This window comes from Hypanus sabinus, chromosome 19 (genome assembly GCF_030144855.1).
Source record: "Hypanus sabinus isolate sHypSab1 chromosome 19, sHypSab1.hap1, whole genome shotgun sequence".
Taxonomy (NCBI): domain Eukaryota; kingdom Metazoa; phylum Chordata; class Chondrichthyes; order Myliobatiformes; family Dasyatidae; genus Hypanus; species Hypanus sabinus.
This window is the reverse complement of record NC_082724.1, coordinates 43,116,891-43,129,969: the sequence shown is the minus strand read 5'-3', so window position 1 is coordinate 43,129,969 and position 13,079 is coordinate 43,116,891.

Sequence of the window (13,079 nt, the reverse complement as noted above, 5' to 3'; positions counted from 1 at the left end):
TGTTGAATCCATTTTATTACTCCAGCATTAATACCTAACGACTGAACCTTCTTAACTAACCTTCCATGTGGAACTTTGTCAAAGGCTTTGCTAAAGTCCATATAGACTACATCCACTGCCTTACCCTCGTCAACATTCCTCGTAACTTCTTCAAAAAATTCAATAAGGCTTGTCAAACATGACCTTCCACGCACAAATCCATGCTGGCTACTTCTAATCAGATCCCGTCTATCCAGATAATTATAAATACTATCTCTAAGAATACTTTCCATTAATTTACCCACCACTGATGTCAAACTGATAGGTCTATAATTGCTAGGCTTCCTTCTAGAACCCTTTTTAAACAATGGAACCACATGAGCAATACGCCAATCCTCCGGCACAATCCCCGTTTCTAATGACATATTAAAGATCTCCGTCAGAGCTCCTGCTATTTCTACACAAACTTCCCTCAAGGTCCTGGGGAATATCCTGTCAGGACCTGGAGATTTATCCACTTTTAAATTTCTTAAAAGCGCCAGTACCTCCACCTCTTTAATTGTCATAGGTTCTATAACTTCCTTACTTGTTTCCCACACCTTAGACAATTCAATATCCTTCTCCTTAGTGAATACCGAAGAGAAGAAATCATTCAAAATCTCTCCCATCTCCTTCGGTTCCACACATAGCTGACCACTCTGATTCTCTAAGGGGCCAATTTTATCCCTCACTATCCTCTTGCTTTTAATATAACTGTAGAAACCTTTCGGATTTACTTTCACCTTATTTGCCAAACCAACCTAATCCTTAACATATTGAAAAGCAGCTGGTCATGAGGCCCTGAGAGCAAGTCCCATGTCTGCAAAGAACTGAAGTCAGTATGTAACTCCAGGTCAGGATTTTCAAAAGAACCCTGAAAAGGAAAAAAAAAAGATATTAAAGATAGAAATAAACTGTTTCTGAAGATGCAAGCAAAGGAGCAGCCCTTTTGTTCCACCCTCAGACACCCTTCTCTTGGAAAGGATGTGCTGGCATTGGAGAGGTGGCTTAGGAGAACAATTCCTAGAACGAAAGAGTTAACATGTGAGCCGCATTTGATGGTTCTGCACCTGTACTCATTGGAATTTAGTAGAATTAGGGGCATGGACTATCTCATTGAGAATGACCAAGTATTGAAAGGCTGAGATTGAGTGGACATGAAAAGGAGGTTTCCATTAGTGGGAGAGTCTCAGACCAGAAGATACAGTTTCAGAATAGAAGTATGACCCTTTAGAAAGGAGATGAGGAGGACTTTCTTTAGCCAGCGGGTAGTGAATTTGTGCAATTCGTTGCCACAGACGGCTGTAGTAGCCAAGTCATTGGGTATGTTTAAAGTGGAGGGTGAAAGGTCCTTGATTAGTAAGGGTGCCTATGGTTATGGGGAGAAGGTGGATGAAGGTGGTTGTGAGGGAAAATTAATCAGCCATAATCCAATGGCAGATCAGACTCAAAGGGTCAAATGGACTACTTCTGCTCCCATGTCTAATAGCCTTATGTTTCAAAGCTACACTGTAACATGTCAGAGATATTATCATTTATCCAAGAGCTGTTCATCTTAACTGTGGTAAAGCCCAAGTCTAGTTAACAATAATAAATATATTTTGTGACATACAAAAATAATTAACCAAAATATCAAAAAATATTATCAAATTGTAAGCTAAGTAAGCGTAGAAATTCAAAACATTTCATCACTTCTGTATTAGAGTTCTCTCTGAAGTAAATGCTGTAGACCTGGAAACAGTTCAGCTTTCTGACGAGCATTGCATTATTTCCATGTTTCAAAGAATGGATCGCTGGATTAATTCCAAGTCTGTATGTGTGATCCTGACAGAGAAATTGTTTAGTCTGGAATCAAAGCATCTCAGTTAGTCCATTCCAATTTCTCTGACAGTTCTTCCATTAAGATTCCATAAATTTACAGCTCCAATAAACACAGTGAAAAAGCAGACCACCCACTGGTAATTTTGTTTGGAATAAAATAATAAATTTAATTGGCTCTGAAGCAATCTGCTAGCTCATTCTTGAGTCTTAGCTGGCATCAATTTGGGTCAGACCAGAGATCAATCTCTTTGAGATAAGGGAGCTATTATTTAATGAAGTGATTTTTTCCATGAATGCTTACCAATCTGCATAATTGAGATTGACCTCATTCAGATAAGAATTTGTCTTTTAAAATTTAGAAGTAATTGCAATGCAAATAAAAAATATTACTTACTATGCACTGATTGCTCTGTTGAATAGTAATCACTGTCAAAAAGATGCAAAGCAAATCAAACAAGTGCAGAAGTAAACACAATGCTGATGTATGTAATAATTGATTTCTAGAACACATTAACATTAATAGCATACCACTGATCAGCGCACCTGTTTGCAATAAGAATTGGTCCCTTTAAAATCTATCATTGTCTGTATCTATGTTTCCTTCTATTCATTATCTTCATTGCTTGATGATATTTCTCAGAAATATCATGTTGCAAAATTTGCCATTGTATTCTACGTAATATAAGATATATTTAAAAACATAAACTGTGAACAAATCAAAACCCATTTCCCTACTCTTACAAGCATCTTCATGTTGCACCAAGTGCCCTCAATCTAATGAAAAGGTTTGTTATTTGGAGAATGTTCCAAGTTCAAAGTTCAAAGTAAACTTATTATCAAAGTACATTTCTGTCACCATATGAGGAGTGATTGATAACTTTATGGCCTAAGGTAGAAGGAGTCAATTTTAGAAAACCTCGCATATTTATTTTTCAACCTAGTTCCCTCCTACACTTACACACTTCCAGCCGTCATGGAGCTATGGATCTTGGACCTCCAGAAAGTGTCCACAGATGGGTGATTGATCAGTTCATAGCCTAGGGTAGGAGATAAGTTATACAGCTCTCGTTACATGCACATGCAGGTCAACTCTTTGAGTGATTAGGCAGAAAGTTTGAAATTAATAACTCATCTCCTTCTACCTTAGACCACAAACTTATCAATCACTCCTAATGAGTTATTAACTTCAAACTTTCTGCATAATCACTCAAAGAGTTGAACTGTATGTGAATGTAATGAGAGCTGAATAACTCATCTTCTTCTACCTTGGGCCACGAACTGATCAATCACCCCTGCTGTGGACACTTTCTGAAGGTCCAAGATCCGTATGCTCCACAACCGCTGGACTAAGTGTGTAAATGTAAGCGGGGACTATGTTGAAAAATAAATGTGCTAGTTTTTCTAAAATTGACTCCTTCTACCATAGGCTATGAACTTATCAATCACTCCTCGTATACAGCTCTGAGATTCATCTTAAGAACATAAGAGCATAAGAAATAGGAGCAGGAGTCGGCCATCTGGCCCATTGAACCGGCTCTGCCATTCAATAAGATCATGACTGATCTGCTCATGGACTCATCTCCTGCCTTTTCCTCATAACCCTTTGCACTCTACTATGCAAAAATCTATCCAACCTTGTCTGAAATATATTTACTGCGGTACCTTCCACTGGGCAGAGAATTCCATGGATTCACCACACTCTGGGAAAAGCAGTTCCTCCTCCATCCAAAATTTACTCCCACAAATCTTGCAGCTATGTCCCCTAGTTCTAGTTTCACCTCCCAGTGGAAACAACTTTCCTGCCTCTATCTTACTTAGTCCTTTCATAATTTTATATGCTTCTATAAGATCTCCTCTCATTCTTCTGAATTCCAGCGAGTACAGTCTCAGGCAACACAATCTCTCCTCATAGTCTAACCCCCTTAATAACCCCCTGGAATCAACCTGGTGAACCTCCTCTGCACTGCCTCCAAAGCCAGTATATCCTTCCTCAAGTAAGGAGACCAGAACTGCACGCACTACTCCAGGTGCGGCCTCACCAGTACCCTGTATAACCTCCCTGCTCTTAAATTCAATTCCTCTAGAAATTTTCTTGTGGGCATACTCAAGAAATCCATATAGAATGATAACCATAATAGAATCAATGAAAGACTACAACAATTTGCACGTTCAAACAGTGTGCAAAAGACAATAAATTACACAAACACAAAAAGACAACTACTGTCGCTCATTTGTTCATTCTCATGCATGCTGCCTGTCCTGCTTAGTTCCTCCAGCATTTTGTGTGTGCATCCCGTACTTCTTCCTGATGGCAGCAGGAAGAAGAGAGCATGCCCTAAGTACTGGGAGTCCCAGATGATACTTCCCTTGTAGATGTCTATGTTATTCACCATGTAACACACCTGGATATTTACCTCAGGAATTGGGCCTCAATCATCTCGTTTAGTTCCAATCATTCCCAGGTTCCACTAACTACAACCACCTGCTTTCCATCAGCAAATGCAGTATAAACAGCCTGTGATCACAACAAGGAGCTGCCAGTTTATTGGTTGACTCTGGTGTGAGTAACCTTGTTTCATGGTTCTTAGGACTACCAGTTCTAGGTCTGGCATTGCTCCTGGATACTGACTCCACAGTCACTACGTTAATAATGCCTCCCGGCTCTGTCTCCATGCCTGTGTTCTGCACTTGGGTTCGTTCATTGCCATACTCGTGTAACAATTTCAGGCTTCTGGCAGATCTGTTTAGCTCCTGAGTTACAGAAACTCACAACCTTTATCACACCATAAGGATGCTATGCCATCACAAAACTCCCTTTTGTCATTAATCTATAGGAGCAGAATCAGGCCATTTGGCCTGTCAAGTCTGTTCCAATTCATAACTGATGATCCAATTTTCTTCTCAGCCCCAATCACCTGCCCACACAGACCCAGAACCATCAAATGCTCTTTATACGACACGTTGTTCAACCCTGAAATCATTTTTCTGAACCTCCTTTGAATCCTCTCCAGTTTCAGCACATCCTTTATGAGATAAGGGACCCAAACCTACTCGCAATACTCCAAGTGAGGCCTCACGGGTGCTTTATAAAGTTTCAACTTTGCATCCTTGCTTTTATATTTTAAAGCTCTTGAAATGAATGCTAACATTGCATTTGCCTTCCTCACCACAGACTCAACGGCAAATTAACCTTTGCACCTCTGTTTTTTTTTAATTTTCTCTCCATTTAGAAAACAATAATTTCATTTCTTCTACCAAAGTGCATCACCATACACTTCCTGACATTGTATTTCACCTGCCATTTCTTTGCCCATTTTCCTCATCTGTTTAAGTCTTTCAGTAGCCTTTCCACTTCCTCAAAGCTATCTGTCCTCTACCTGTCATCATATAGTCCACGAACTCTGCAACAAATCCTTCAATTCCATCATCCAAATCATTAACATATAATGTAAGAAGAATCAGTCCCAACACAGACCACAGTGGAACACCACTAGTCCCGGCAGCCAGCCAGAAAGGCTCCCTTTGCCTCCTGCCAATCAGCCACTGACTTATCCATGCTAGAATCTTTCCTGCGATACCATGGGCTCCCAGCTTGTTAACCAGCTTCATGTGGGTCACGTTGACAAAGGCCTTCTGAAAATCCAACTACACAACATCAAGCAATTCTCCTTTGTCTATCCTACTTGTTACTTCTACAAGGAATTCCAAAAGATTTGTCAGGCAAGATTTTCCCTTAAGGAAACCACACTGACTACAACTTAATTTGACATATGCCTCCATGTACCCTGAGACCTCATTCCTAATAATTGACTCCAACATCTTCTCAACCATTGAGATCAGACTAACTGGCTTATAGTTTATTTTTCTTCCTTTTTAGCAGATTTTCCAGTCTTCTAGAACCTTTCCAGAATCTAAAAGTTCTTGAAAGATCATTACTAATGCCTCCACAATTGTTCAGGAACCTCTTCATGAATCCTGGGGGTACACCATCTAGTGTAGGTGACTTAGCTACCTTCAGATCTTTCAGCTTTCCAAGAACCTGATGTCTAATTATGGCAACTTCACACACTTCATTCCCCCGATACCTGGAACTTCAATCATACTGCTAGTGTCTTCCACAGTGAAGACTGAAGCAAAATAGACATTCAGTTTGTCCACCATTTTTTTTGTCACCCATTACTACCTCTCCAGCATTGTTTTCCAGCGGTCCAATATCCATTTTTACACTTTATGTATCTGAAGAAACTTCTGATATTCTCTTTAATATTATTGGCTAGCTTACTTTCCTATTCCATCTTTACCCTCTTAATGACCTTTTTAGTTGTCTTCTGCTGGTTTTTATAAAGCTTCCCAAAACTTCCTATTAATTTTTGATCTATTTTATGCCCTCTCTTTGGCTTTAATATTGGCTTTGTTTTTTTCTTGTGTCATCTTTCCTTTAGAATACATCTTCTCCTTTGGGATGTATATATCCTATGCCTTCCAAATTGCGTCCAGCAAATTCAGCCATTGTTTCTGTGCCATCATCCCTGCCAGTGTTCTTTTCCAGTCAGTTTTGACCAACTCCTCACTCATGCTTTTGTAATTCCCATTACTCCACTATAATGATGATACATTTGACTTTAGTTTCTTCTTCTCAAGTTTCAGAGTGAATTCGATTATATTACGATCACTTACCACTCAGGGTTCTTTTACCTTAAGCTCTCTAATCAATTTTGGTTCGTTGCACAACACACAATCCAGAATAGCTACTCCTCTAGGGGGTTCAACTACAAGCTGCTCTAAGGAGCCATCTTGTAGATACTCTAGAAATCCCCCTTCTTGTAATCCAGCACCAACTTGATTTTCCCAATGTAACTTTGCTCTTTTGACATGTGTTTTTTATCTCCCATTCTAATTTGTACAGTAAACCTTACTACTGTTTGGTGGTCTGTATACAACTCCTATCAGGGTCTTTTCACCCTTGCAGTCCCTTAGCTCTACCCACAATGATTCAACACCTTCCAACCCTATGTTAGCTCTTTCTAATGATTTGATTTAATTTACTACCATAAGACCATAAGATATAGGAGCAGAAGTAGACCATTCAGCCCATCGAGTCTGCTCCACCATTCAATCATGGGCTACATTCAGTTCACCTACCATATTCCATGTACTGCGCACATTCAGATATGACACCTTCAGTCCTGAATTCGCCCTTTTCAATTTTGTTGTACTGTGCTCAACCTTTTGATTCCTAACTTTGTCTGCGGTCCTACAAACATCTGCCTCCACAACCTCTCCACTAACTGTTCTGGCACTCTGATTCCCATCTCCCTGCATGTCTGATTTAAACCCACCTTGCAAAACTTACAGACCATCTCACTAGGATATTAGACCCCCTCTAGTTCAGATGCAATCCATCCCTTTTGTACAGGTCCCACTTCCCCTGGAAGAGAGCCCAATGATCCAAAAATGCTATGCCTTTCCTCCTACACCAACTCTTTAGTCACGTAGTCAACTGTATAATCTTCCTAGTTCTGGCCTCACCAGCACGTGGCATGGGTAGTAATCCAGAGATCACAATCCTGGAGGTCCTGCCCTTTAACATAGCACCTAACTCCCTGAATTTTCTATGCAGAACCTCATCACTTGTCCTACCCATGTCACTGATACCTACTTGGACCACGACTTTTGACCGTTCACCCTCCCACTTAAGAAAGTTGAGGACTCGATCCAAGATACCCCAGACCTAGGCATCCAGAAGGCAACGTACCATCCGGGAATCTTGTGCTTGCCCATAGAACCTCCTGTCCGTTCCTCTAACTAATGAATCCCCTATCACCACAGCGGGCCTCTTCTTTCCCCCCTCCCTTCTGAGTCACAGAGGCAGACTCAGTGCCAGAGATCCGACCACTGTAAATTAGCTCTGTTACTCCAACAGTATCCAAAGTGATATTCCTGTTGTCAAGGGGGATGGCCACAGGGGTACTCTGCACTGGCTCCTTAATCCCTTTCCCCTTCCTGACTGTCACCCAGTTTCCTGTGTCCTGCACATCGTGTGTCACTATCTGTCTATATGTTTTATCTACCACCCCTCAGCCTCCAGAATGATCCAGAGTTCATCTCCTTTGGCATCTCATTAGCAGCTTAAATCTTTCAGATGACAAATAACCAAATTCTGGAGGGACTGGATGATATACTAATCTTTGGAGCCTCTTGTGAGGAACATGACAAAAGAATGGAAGCTGCCTTTGAGAAACTGAAACAGGCTGGAATCACCCTGAACAAAAATTTGCAAAGTTGGAGATAAAATTAGTCCACCCATTGTCCTCAGAGGGAGCACAACCAGATTCAGACAAACTGGCAGGAGTTCCGAATATGGAACGACCTACGAGTGTATCAGAGATCCACAGTTTCCTTGGCATGGTAGACAGGCTGGCAAAGTTCATTCCAATTTTAGCAAAGAAAACAAAGCCACAACATGACCTCCTCTTTCAGAGAAATGTTTGGACCTGGGATGCACCACAGAAAAGGTTATTTTCATCACTTAAAGCACAGCTTACCTCTCCACCAACATTGGTGTACTCTAATCTGCAACTAAAGCTTCAGCAGATTTCTCTTCCTTTGGCCTGGTGGGACTGTTCATGCACTACTCCAGTGGGGTCTGCAAACCAGTGACATATGTGTCAAGAGCATTGACTCTCACTGAAAGCATAAGGCGACGCTGGCTCTCATGTGGGCTTGTGAATGCTGCAGCTGCTGTTTGATAGACACTAAATTCCTACTGAAACAGACCACAAGCCACTTGTCAGCCTCCCCAGCTTGAAACACTGGGATGATTTATCTCCACATCTGCAGATTCAGAATGAGACTTATGTGAACCTGTTATGACATTGAACAATACTCCAGCAAATCTTTTACAACGTCAGACACTGTCAAGGATGCCATGCAAAAGGGAGTAGGGAAGCTGACTCGGCCCTCATGAAAGACGCCAACATCTACTTAGCTCGGTACGTGAAAGCTTTCCTGCATCACAGAGTAAAGTGGACGACATTCGTGCTGAATTGAAAAAGGACCAAATCTGCAGCAAGGTCATGCAATACCGTGTGCAAGGATGGCCAGCTGTTCCAAAAGCAGCTCACAAACTCAGACCATACTGGCTTGAAAGAGGCACACTCTCCATTCCTGATGATTTGCTGCTAAAGGGCTCCAAACTTGTCATTCTTACTTTTGTACATGCCAATTCATCAATCAAATTCACCAAGGATGTCAAGGCATCGTGAAATATCATCTAAGAACAAGGCAATCTGTGTAGTGATCTGATCTGAGCATACAGCTCGGAGATGATGTAAAGCAATGTGAAAGATGCAGAAAACTGCACAAAGATCATGCTGAACCTCTCTGTCCCACAGAATTCCCAGACTTCCCACGGCAAATTGCAGGCACGGACATTTTCCAGCTGAAAAGTGAAAATTTACTTCTCACTGAAAATTACTGCTCATGGAATGCTGAGGTGCCAAACTGTCCTATACATCCTCAGCAGCAGTTATGCAGCCCCTGCAAGCTGTAGTTGCTTGCCATGGAATACCAGAGGCACCTGTGTCAGACAATGGTTCACAATTCAACTGCTCAGAGTTCAAAGCCTTTGCAAGGGACTATGAGTTCAAATAGCAGACAGTCTACTGTACATTCAGGCAAGCTAATGAACATGACAGTGATGGACTGGGCCTGATCCACTACTTTTGTAGGATTTTCCATCCAAAGGCATTGGTGTTTCCCAGGCTGCGATGCAGCCTGTCAACAAACTGTCCACTACACAGCTATCGATGTTTGTCAAAGTTCTAGATGTCATGTTAGGTCTTTGCAAACTCCTAAGGAAGTAGAGGCATTACCATGCTTTCTTTGTAATAGCACTTATGTGCTGGGCCCAGGGCAGGTCATTTAAAATAATAACCCTGAGCAATTTGAAGTTGCTGACCCTCACCATCTCTGATCCTCCGATGAGGACTGGCTCATGGACCTTTTGTTTCCTCCTCTTGAAGTCAATAATCAGCTCCTTGGTCTTGCTGACATTGAGTAAGAGGTTGGTGTTGTGGCACGACTCAGCCAGATTTTCAATCTCACTTCTATATGCTGATTCATCACCATTTGTGATAAGGCCTATGACAATGGTATAATCGACAAATTTGAATATGGCATTGGAGCTATGCTTTGCCGCACAGTCATTAAGTGCAAAGCGAGGAGGACAGAGGGCTAAGCACATGGACTTGTGGCGCTCCTGTGCTGATGTAGATCATAGAGGAGATGTTGTTGCCAATCTGAACTGACTGCGGTTGTAGTTTGTATGAGTTTGAACGCAGCAAAAAGCTAGTCAGGAAAATAGCTGATTAAATCCAGCCATACGCTCTGTAAAAACTCAATAAATCTCCTATCCTGTATTTCACTGTCTTTCAGTTAGGCTCACAAGTACTTGCTTGTTTACCAAGGCCCAATCTCAGTGACATTTCCACGTCTATCTAAAGTAGGATATCAAAAGCATAGCATTAGACTGACAATCATCCTCTGTTCTCTGTCAACTATTTTTCAGTGATCAAGTGCCCTTTTTTGAAACTATAGTAATTTTCCTCAGCAATTCAGATGCTGTCATCATTCTATATTGTCAATACCTAGAAATGTAATACTATAGCCTATTTTGTTCTTAATATTAAGCATAATAATAATGATTTCTGGGTGGTCCAGATTTCTATAGAAATTCAGACTGATATTTATGGATGCCAGTCAACATGTCCACAGGTGTAATTTTGTATCAGTACCACTTTGAAGCAATGCTGGTATTTTTACCTCATCGTGAAAGAACTGTGCTGGATGGAACAATTAGAAAATAACTTACGTTCATCCTTTGCACTGACTTACCTAACCACACACCCTTTCTGATGCTGCCTTAACATTACAGTGGTAACCGGGACTAGTAACCAGGAACTCCACATGGCCACAGTAGACAGATCACAGGTGCTCAGTTAAGCATTTGCCATCACCCCTAGAGAGAAGGGCACCTCAAGAGCACTAAATGCAACAAATAAAGTTGGAGAAGTTGTGTGGGAATTATTACCTCCATTAGAAGGTCTGTTAAGGGCCCCGGATGGTGGCAAGGTTGGAGTTGTAGGAAGAAGCTATTGCTCCTGGGGAGCCCAGAGAAGGGAAGGGATGGGTGGGGAGGAGGGAGGATTACTTGCACTCCATTCGCTATGACTGTCAATCACAAGCCATTTTAACTCGCACATTAACGTGCCTGTTCTCAGCCTCCTGTATGCAAGTGTGAAGGCCAATACAAACTAGAGGAACAGCACCTTATATTCTGCTTGGGGAATCTACAACCTGATGTCATGGATACTAAATTCTCCAATTTGAAGCGAACTGCACCCATGAATCCATGAACACTAACTCATTATTTGCCAGGTGCACCATTTATTCATTTTGTAACATCGTCATTTTTAAGCCTTGCATCTTACTGCTGCCACAACACATCAAATTTCACAACATATTAAATTTGATTCTTATCCTGATCTCCTGTCCCCTTTTTCTCGAGTTTATCGACCTAGTTCCACCTGCATTCACTACATGCCATCCCATTAAACTGTCTCTTCCCCATTCTTCACCTATTCTATCTGCCCATCACCCACACCCTCATCCCACTGGGACTTCTCTCATTCCTGCTCCCATCTGCCCACTCCACCTCCCTAATTTGGTTTCATGCTTCACCTTCCCTTCCTTCCAGATTTCATCAAATGCAACAAGTTGACCACAAGACCAAAACACAAAGGAGCAGAATTAGACCATTCAGCCCAATGAGTCTGCTCCATCATTCTATCATAGTTGATTCAATTTTCCCTTTCAACTCCATTCTACTGCCTTCTCCCTGTACCGTTTGACAAATTTATTTATAAAATATCTATAAAACTCCACTTTAAACATAGCCAGTGAATTGATACCCACTGCCACCTGCGGCAATGAATTCCACAGATATATCACCCTTTAGCTAAATAAGTTCCTCTTCATGTCTGTCTAAAGGGATGTTGTTTTATTCTGAGGCAGTATCCTGTGGTCCTAGACACTCCCACTATTTGAAACATCTCTCCACCTTCACTCTATCCAGGTGTTTCAATATTTTGTAGGGTTCAATTAGATCCCCCCCACCCCCATCTTTCTAAATTTCAGCAAGTACATGCTCAAAGCCATCAAACACTACTAGTACATTAAATCTTTCATCCCAGGAATCATTCTCATAAATCTCTTCAGAATCCTTTCCAATGTCAGCAAATGCTTCCTTAGATATGGGGCCCAAAACTGCTCACATTATTTCAAATATGGTCTGACCAATAGCTTATAAAGCCTTGACATTACATTGCAACACACTCAAAATGTTGGAGGAACTCAGCAGGTCAGGCAGCATCTATGGAAATAAATAAACAGTTGACACTTCAGGCTAAAACCTTTCAACAGGACTGGAAAGAAAGGGGAAAGAAGGCAGAATAAGAAGGTGGGGGAGGGAACAAGTTAGAAGGTGATAGATGAAGCCAGGTGGCTGGGGGAGGGGGTGATGTTAGAAGCTGGAAGGTGATCGGTGGAAAGGGTAAAGGGCTAGAGAAGGAGGAATCTGTTAGGTGAGGAGAGTAGGCCATGGGAGGAAAGGAAAGAGGAGGGGCACCAGGGAGAGGTGATAGGTGGGTGAAGTGATTAGAAGAGGTAAGAGGCGATCAGAATGGGAAATTAGAGGGAGGAGGAGGGGGGAAAATTACCAGAAGTGGGAAAAATCAAAGTTCAGGCCATCATGTTGGAGGCTACCCAAATGGAAAATGAGGTGTTACTCCTACAGCCTGAGAGTGGCATCCCCTCCTTGTGGCAGTAGAGGAGGCCATGGGTTGTTATGTCAGAATGGGAATTAAAGAGGTTGACCACTGGGAAATCCTGATTTTTGTAGGTAGAGTAAAGGTGTTTGACAAAGCATCCCCCCAGACTATATTGGGTCTCACCAATGCAAAAGGGGCCACATCAGAAGCACTGGACTTGACAAAGCGGTTCCCTAACCGACTTCAGGCATGACAAAGTGGTTCTCCAATCTTTTTTTTTCTTTTTTTTATTGCATTTTTAAGTAGTTACAAAATGAAGTATGGAAAAACAATGTATATAACCCTTCCCCCCTCCCCTTATCCCCTCCTCCCTAACTGCCCTATAGAAAAAAAAGAAAGAAAGAATGCCTG